This window comes from Anser brachyrhynchus, assembly GCF_964034855.1.
Source record: "Anser brachyrhynchus genome assembly, chromosome: 15".
NCBI lineage: Eukaryota > Metazoa > Chordata > Aves > Anseriformes > Anatidae > Anser > Anser brachyrhynchus.
In genome coordinates, this window is record NC_137733.1 from 14573642 (window position 1) to 14582502 (window position 8861).

The 8861-nt window shown below is 61.2% G+C and overlaps 1 protein-coding gene across 1 annotated transcript in view; it reads right to left on the bottom strand.

Annotated features, from left to right (window-relative positions):
• LOC308178295 (ATP-sensitive inward rectifier potassium channel 12) overlaps window positions 1-8649 on the bottom strand; it is a 31741-nt gene extending 23092 nt beyond the window's left edge. Inside the window, exon 1 of the mRNA XM_080556744.1 lies at window positions 6267-8649. The gene's annotated coding sequence lies outside the window, so the exon portion shown is untranslated. The remainder of the gene's footprint in view (window positions 1-6266) is intronic.
• Window positions 8650-8861: the final 212 nt, after the last annotated feature.

Below are 8861 nucleotides of genomic sequence, written 5' to 3' on the forward strand. Positions count from 1 at the left end.
AGGAAAGGAAAGGAAAGGAAAGGAAAGGAAAGGAAAGGAAAGGAAAGGAAAGGAAAGGAAAAGGAAAGGAAAGGAAAGGAAAGGAAAGGAAAGGAAAGGAAAGGAAAGGAAAGGAAAATCAGAGTCTCTCGTCTTTCAGCTGCTCAAGCACTAGCTGCTGACTGCCATATCACACAGGAGCACCCGTGTGTGTGCACAGAGCAGCAGGGTGTCACGACAAGAAGCAGACAAAGCCCCCAGACCATTGCTGACCCGTGCCAGCCTGCGAGCAGCAGGGTCTTCTCCTCCTGGGGAGAAGAGGAGAAGAGGGGACGGAGCCCAGCCCAGCACGATCCCCTCCAGCCCCCTCCGGAGCCCGCTGGGGCCAGCCTGCCTCCCTTAACCCTTTAGCAGGAGCTGGGACAAGCCCTCGGTGCCGGCACTCGCTCAGCACTGCTCCATGGCAGCTCCGCGCCAGCCCTGGCCGTTACAGCACCACGAGAGCAGAGCTGCGTGCAACTCGGCTTCGGGGGCCTCTCCTCGCTGACTGTAATTCCTTCGCCTCGCTGAATTGCTTCCCCTTCAGCACCACACATAATCCATCGCGCTGTAATTATACGGGAATTTGATGCGTTTATTAAGATGCACTTAATTCATCAGCCCCTTTAAGCACGTTGTCATTACAGCCTGCAGCGCGGTGGGAAGGATGACTCGCTGTCAGATGGAGATTAGCTGGCCCCCCGGGTGTGATGAGTTGGAGGGCGTTCTCAGCCCGGCACGCTGAGCACCAGGGGGGGCCCTTTGGGGGCCCCCCCAGGATGAGAGAACTCCATTTGGGAAGGCCAAAACTGGCACGAAAAAGAGTAGCTGCTACCCCAAGGCTTATTTTTCCTGGCGTTTCTTTCAGTGGCTCACTTCCAGACGTGTCCTAAAAGGGAACCAAAGGCCTTTGAGCCTTTTGCAGCGAGGACAAAGCCATGATTTTCCCGGCCCAGGCGGGAGGGATTTGATCACAGGAGCCCTTGTTCCCCCTGCTTCGGGGCGTGGGGTCCCTGTGCCATGCGGCCGGGAGGGGACAGCAGGGTGGGTGGGTGGCTCCGGAGGGTGCCTGGGCACCTCCCACCCAAAAAATGCTGGCACGGGCTGAGCCTCAGCATGGGAGGGGACAGGGGACGGTCACCACGCAGGCTCGGTCACCATGGGGCATCCCCAGTGGCCTCGGGGGCCACCGGGGTGCTTGGGGCACGCTGCTGGGTGACACCACATTTTTTGCATTGGTGCCACATTCGAGTTTTCCAGCCCAGAGGGACGCCCTGCGCTGCCCTGCCGGGTGTCCCCAAGGGTGTCAGCCGTGGGAGGTGGCATCCTGCCCAACTATGGGGGTGGGACAGGGACCCCGCGGTGCTGGGTGACCCCGCACCATCAGGACAGAGTTGGGGAGGCCCTGCACGCCTCCATGCCCAAATCCTGCTCCTGCCTCCCGCAGGTTGTGCTGGAAGAGAGCTGGAGGGGGACACTGGGTGAGTGGCACCACGAGCACCGGGGCACCTGCGGCTCCTGTCCCCAGGGCAGCTCCCAGGTGTGCATTTCTCTGCCATCGGTCCCAATGACGCGCTGGCCCCCGGCCAGACCACAGCTCAGCCCGACCTGGCACCAAGGCCTTTCCTCTGGGTGCCCTGAGCCCCGTGTGGCCCCGGGGACTCCAGCTGGGGGCAGGAGGGGTGCCGCGGCCAGCCCGTGATCCCTGCCCGGCCTCCTGTCCCCACGCCACTGGGTCACAGCACGTGTGGCAAGCTCCAGAGCTGCACCTCGCTGCACAGGCGCTGCCCAGCACGGTGCCAGCACAAGGGGCTGGCGATGTCCCGTGTCCCCACCCAGAGGAGGACCCCCGCTTCCTGCTCCTCCTCGCCATGGGAGCCCCATCGCTCTGCCCGGCTGCGCTCGCGCCCTGCCTCAGTTTCCCCGTCTGCACAGTGGGGGATTTCTCTCTGAGAAGGGCAGAGAAGTGAGCGCAGATGTCGGTGGGGTCTCCCTATGCACCCTCCCCACCGGGACACCCTGCACCTAGGACCGGGGCAGGACCCTCTCCTCTGCCCCCCTCCCCATCCCCTCCATCCCCAGGGTGCTGCCACCCCAGAGGGATTTCAGTTCCCAGGGTGGCAGAAGGAAACTACCCAAAGCAGCCCTGCCAACCACCCCCCCCCCCCCCGCCAGCTGCCACCCACCCTCCAGGGCTCACCTGCCCCCGGAGCATCCCCTCCTTGTCCCCAAAATGCAAACCCCCGGGGACATGGGGACACGGGGACATGGGGACACGGGGACATGGGGACACGGGGACACGGGCTCGGTGCCGCAGCTCTGCCGGTGGCAGTGGCGGCTGAGCAGAGCAGACTGCAGCAGGGCCGTTACGTAAGCCCGAGCTGGCTCTGGGGATGTAGGACACCGGGGCTGTCCCCCGGCCCACCCGGGGGTGTCCCCCCCCACCCTACCTCGGTTCCCGAGGCTCGCAGAGCACCGTGGGGATCCCCAGCCCCTCAGCCCTGTGCTGCGAGGGGTGCGGGGGGCTCAGGGTGGCCCTGGGGTCGCTGTGGTCCTGTGGAAGGTGGTGGCAGGGGGCAGCGGTAGGGGGATGTGTGGGGGCACAAGGGTGGTGGTGGTGTGGGGTGGGAGGTGGTGGGCGCTGCGCCCACACCCCACTGATCCCCCCCCCCGTGTTCCTTGGCCATGACCTCGCAGGTGAAAACATGGGAACAGAGCCCGGTGGCCAGGATGGGGCTCCTGGGTGCTGTCACCCTCCGGGAGCAGGATGAACACCAGCTGGGGGGACACAGGATCCCGGCCTCACTCCCAGCCTGCTTCCTCCCTCTATGGGTACGTTCCCGTCCCTGAAAATGCAGAGGGTCAGCCTCCCGGGGTCAGCCTCCTCGGCATTAGCATCCCTGGATCAGCATCCATAGGGACAGAATACCTGAGGACAGCACCCCTGGGGACAGCACCCCCCATATAACCTCCCTGGGGACAGCATCCCTGGGGACAGGACCCTTGGCATTAGCATCCCAGGGAGCAGCATCCCTGGTGCCCCCAGCACAAGCTGGGGAGGCAGGATCAGGCCTTTCCAGAGCCAACGAGGAAATCCTTCCCCTGCCCCAATGCCACCTGCCCTGAAGGATGGGGACAGGGACAAGGGACCCCATGGTCCCCTAGCCCTGTTGCCTCCCCCGGCTTTCCACCAGGCATAGCCTGGACCTGGCCGTTCCCATTTGGGGGGAGGGAAAAAAAAAAAATAAATCCCAGGCTAAGGCTCCTGGCAATAGGAGATACCAGAACAGGGAATTAATGTTAATTAATTCATAATGACGCCGAGATAGTGATACCAGATGCTTCAAAAGTCCAACGGGGGAATCTGAAAGAGCTCTGCGAAAAAAAACCGTCGCCCACCGGCAGTCCTGCCTCGCTGCAAGCTGGGAGCGAGGGAGGGAGCTGGGAACCGGGGATGGGGCCGGGAGCACGAGAGCAACGGTGACAGAGGGGCACGTCCCCGCGAGGTGACAGGCACACGGCCAGCCGGAGCTGTGGGGGCAGCACCGGGACCCCCGAGCGCCCTACAGCCCCCAAATCCCACCCTTCTCCCTCCCACCCCAGCTGAGATGCTGCAGCGGGGCCGAGGCCAGCTCCCCGTGGTCTCAGCAGGCAGCAGGACGCGTTCGCGTGCTGCGTGCCCGCGGGGCGGATGGATGGACGGGCTGGTGATCCAGGAGAGGGACACGGGTCCTTTGCCTGCTGGTGTCCCCACGCTCGGGGGACAAACCCCAGCTCCCACAGCAGGTCGGCAGCACGGGGAATAGGCACAAACTGGGATGTTTTCTCCCTGCCCCATCAGCGCCAGCCCTCACCCTGGCCATGGCCATTGAGTGTTGAACCCAAAACGGGCTGGGCGCGAGCCGAGAGGCGCAGAAGGGACTAGAAATGGGCTGCAGCCCCTGTGCCCCTGCCAGGCAAAGCTGCACGCACCAACTCTGCAGAAATCACGGCAGAGCCCTCTGCCCATTGCTGCCGGTCCCCTTGGCCCCCCCCCGACCAATGCTGGGGATATTTTGCTACCCTCACAGTGACGCAGCAGCACCCACACCCATCGGGACCCCCCCCCAAAAAAAAAGGAGGCTTGGCAGCACCAGCAGCGGGGCTACGGGAGGTGCCCGAGGCCGCACAGCACCGGCGGTGCTGGAGCAGGATGGTGCTTACATAAGGTGGCTGCATGCCCTGCACCCCAGCACAGTGGGGAGGGGGCCAGACCCGTCTCCCCCCTCGGTGACAGCCCTCCTGGCCCTTCCAGAGGCAGCACCCTCATGGAGCACCTTCCCCATCCTATTTCCTACCCGGCAGAGCTTGGCTGAGGCTCCCCCGCTGCTCAAGCACGTTTAGACCCCAAATCCTGACTCCCACCGGGGAGAAAACGCCGGTTTTAAGCTCACGGTGCCATTGCCTGGGGAGCTCCTGAGAAGTTTCTCTGCAGAGGGGCCGGGTCCCCCCCCCCCTGCTGCCCCCCAAGGAGGGAGCTCACGTCGAGCTGCGGCCGTGCCCCGAGCATCGCCGAGCGCGCCCGCGCCGTGCCACCGCCTGGGGACCGCCGCCACCCCGCTGGGGTCACCTCAGGGCTCCGAAAAAATCCACCTTGAATTCACAGGTGAAGCAGCTCCTTCAGGTAAAGACCCAGCAGAGACAACGAGGGGTTTTAAAGCGTGTCATGGATCAGAGGCGAGAGGTAAAGCGGCCTTTAAGGTGCCCGCCCGAGCACAGCCCGTGTTTTACTGAGCTCCTTCGGCGCGTATGGGAATGCTCGGCGTTATTCCAGGCCTGGAAGGAGCCGACAGGGATTTTTATTTTTGTTTTTTTAACCTTGTTTTCATTGTTTTCTGGCTCCGTGGCTTTGTGCTCACACAAAGGGAATTTCACCTGCTGTTCAGAACAAAAGGACACGGAAAGTTTTCCAAGCACAGAGAGAGGGATGAGGGGAAGGAGCTCTACAGGAGCAAAACGAGTTGTTGCTGCTTTTTTTTTTTGCAGCAAGCTGTAAAACATCCCCGTCCTTCGGTGCCTGCCAGAGGCACACAAGTTCCCTGTCCCCATCGGGCCACCCCAGCGAGATCCCCCAGATGCTGCCGATTGGGGCTGCTCCGATTTGGGGTGCAGGGGGGCCGTGGGACGGCGACACGGTCACTTTCTGAGAGCAAAACGCTGCTTAGTGCTTGCCACAGGCCCTACGCCCATGGACAGCTCAACCCCCTGGGAAAAAGCCACCCCCAAAATTCCTGGCCCGGGCCATTTCTGCCGGAGCTTTCCCGACACCAGAGGTAAACAGCGCTAGCAAACGAAGTCATGGGCACGCTTTCTAAGAACAGGAACACAAAAATCCAGACCTCGTCCGCCGACACCACCGCAAAACAGGTGGCTCAGAACCACAAGGGTACGGGGGAGAACCACCCCGGTTTGGTGATGTTGTGCTCACATTCACTGCAAAACCGTCCGGGGATGAATCCTGCTAAGCACACACCATTTTCTCTCTAACACGCTTTGCTCTATAATTAAGAGAGCCTGCTAAAAATACAAACAGCCTCATGCACCCAGAGAAGGCGTGCAGGTGCTGCTAACTGGAGGCACTTTAGCACAGCTCATTTTCTGGACGATTTTACTCGCCTGGCTCGCGCTCAGCGCCGATACTATTACAGTGATGCAATTATGCTGCTGCTGCTGCTGCTGCTGCCGGCGGCGGCTCGCTTCGCTTTTTCCCTGCGCTTTGCAGTTTGCTTTTAAGCACCCCCAGCTCCCGGCTCGCCCCTCTCCAGGCTCACGGGAGCGGGCATCGCGCACGGGCATGTGCGTGCTCGGGGGCACAACCCCGCACGGGCATCTCCGAAAAAAAAAACGTCGTGCAAAAGTTTTGGCTGACAAGGCGAGCATGGCACCAGCGCTCCCCGAAAGGCAGCAGGAATCCTCGCCCGCCGGGCAGGGAGGGGGCCCGAGGCATTGGTTTGGTTTTTTTTTTGGCAAAGTCGAACCCACCCTGGCATTTAGGGCACGGCCACACACGGGGAGGGGGGCGAGGGTAGGAACTTCACCGGCGAAGCTGCTGCCGTGAAACTTCCCCGTATTATTCCTACGTTAGGGCTGCAATAGGTGGAAGTGATCGACTCACTATGAGACTGCTGTTTTTGCCTCCGACTTGGGATCAGGCAGAGCTACAGGAGCGGGGGAGCCGTGGCGCTGCCGCCCTGGGAGCAGGCACTTACCTCTCACTGCATCGAGCCCCCCGGCCCCGGGTCCTGCGGAGTTAGCTGGCGAGGGACCCCGCATCCGCTCCGGTTCCTCCCAGGACCAGCATTCGGCTGCTGCTTCGTAGGCACAGACCCAACCCTTCCATTGCAACCACACGAAAAAAAAAAAAAATTAAGATCTTCTTCCAAAAGAAAAAAAAAAAAAAAAGAGGGAGCTTAAAAAAAAAAAAACAAACAACAAAACACGGTTTTTTTTTTGTTTGGTTTCCCTGGAGAAAAAAAAAAAAATAGATAAATCCCAGCGGCCAAGAGATCCAGACTCAGGTGAATTTAGCTTCAAACTCCCTCTGCGCTTTCAGAGGCTTCACCCTCAAATGGGCTCTGGAAGATGCTGGGGGCCCCATCGCTGCAAAAGTGTCATCAAATATCCTTCGGGCTCAACTCCGCTCCTGCCCGGGGAGGGAAGACTTCTTCGCTGCTGGATGCGTGCTGTGTAGTTGGCAGGGACCTGCCTGCTTCGGTCTCAGCGTGGAGGGTGGGTTGCTTGCTTGCTCGGTGGTTTGTTGTTTCTTTTTTTTTCTTTTTTTTTTTCCCTCTGCTATTGGTTTCCTTGCTATCTGATCCTGAGCGAGCGCTGCAGCTCGGCGCTTCCCTGCTTTTCCCCAGCCGTTTGACAGGGAATGAAACGCAGACACCCAGCGAGACAGGCTCCAGCTTCTACAAAGCTCCACTCCCTCCTACCGCCTTTGTCCGTGAACAGCAACTCCTCCAACTCTGCCCGTAGACACAAGTGAACCTCTGCATCAGCACTTTCCTAATGGCTGCTTCGCCCGAGCCCTTCGGCCCTTCTTCTTCCTCGCTTCCTCTCCTCCACCTCGATTTTCCTCCTCCCTTTGATTTTCCTGGCTGAGCAGAGCCCCGGCCGGCGGCGATGCTCCCCCCGGCTCCAGCTCAGCTCCCCAACGCCGGCTGCTGCGGCCGGGGGCTCGCGGCCCCGTGCTCCATCACCGCCCTTTCTGGGCTCCTTCCACGAAAAATCGATGCTGGGCACGGCCACCCCGCAGGCTTCGCTCCCGTTTCAGCTCTTTTAGGGGCAGGGTCTGCGGGAAGAGAAGCAGGGGGCAGGGGGAGGGCGGGGAAGCAAAGCCACTTCTTTTTATTGCGGGCAGGGATTTTTTTTTATTTTTTTTTTTTAAGGTTGGTTGGAGTCCAAGTTTATTTCTTGGTGGTGAGCATTATTTTAAGCTCTTTGGGAGGCTTCGGGTGTCTCCAGGTCACCCTGTCCTTATAAAAGTGAGGCCTTTTTGGAGAGGGTCAAAGCAAAGTCCTGCTCCGGCAGCCTCTTCCCCCACGGTGGGCTCCCAACCCAGGCTGGCCCCCAGCCAGCAGGAGACACAAACCAGCCCCCGGCTGTAACATTTGCTGTGTTTGCCTCCGCTCTCCGGCACCCGCGAAATCCCGGGGCTGCCTCCTGCTCCTGGGGGGAGCTTTGCAGGCTTCGTTAAAAACGACAGCCGGCAGACCTCCAGCCTCAGCAGCGATGCTCAGCACTGCTCAGCTGAGCCGTCCCACAGCCTAAAAACCGGTGGCACACCCACGGGTCACGTAACGCCCACGCAGCCCCCCAGCACGTTAAGGGGTTGCCTCCCCACCTCCCTTCCTCACATCCTCCCGTGCATTCCTCACCCTCTTCTTCATCTCCCCCCGCGGTTTGGGACCGCTGCTCCCTTCCTCCCTTGGGCAGTGACTCTCCTCGCCCCCGCTGCCCATCTCCCTTCTCTCCCCAGACATGTCTGACAGAGCACCGTGCTTCCCAGCACCATTTTTGCCTCTCTCCAACACCCCCAAGCTCCAGAAGAGCTCCGAGGCCAGGTCAGACCTTGCCATGCTGCCTCCTTCCCCTTCTCCACGCCGTCTTGCCCCAGCCTCACCCTATTGCTTGCACCAGCCCCACAACACTGACTTTTTACCAAAGCTTTGAAATCCCTGGCTGGAAAACCCAAACCCCAGGGGATGCTCAGGGGGGTCTGCAGCCCTGGAGGCCAGCTCGGAGGGCGACAAGCACCCAGCACCACCAGAGGTGCCAAAGATGAGGCCAGGGGTCGGGATCTGGCCTGATCCCACAGCCAGACCAGCTTTGGCCACGTGCTTTGGAGCTATTAAAGCGAGGGATGGAGAGGAGAGGGATGCAGCTTGCCCTGGGGGGGTCCTTGCAGCCCCCTCTCCCCCGGGAGCCCCATCCCACCGCCCGGGAGCGCCGGCACCGCGTCTGCGCGGGGAGGCGAGCGAGTCAGCGCAGAGCCATTAGGGCTAATTTAATCAAGACGGATGGGCGGGTTGGAGGGCTGCCGCCCATAAATCCCGCGCTTGCACTGCATTAGTGTCAGGGCTCCTGGAGGAAGAGGCTTGGGGGGGGGGGTGGGCAGCAGGGCCCGAGAAACATGCTAAGTCACCCGTCCTGCCCATGGCACCGGGTCACAGGGCAGCAGCTCAGGGCTGGGGTGCTCCCAAGCACAAGCTGAAGGGGACCCAAGGCCCCTGGATGCCGGATCCATCCCAGAGCCAGGCTGAGACTCCTCTAACTCACCCCGTGCCAGCGCACCGTGGGGC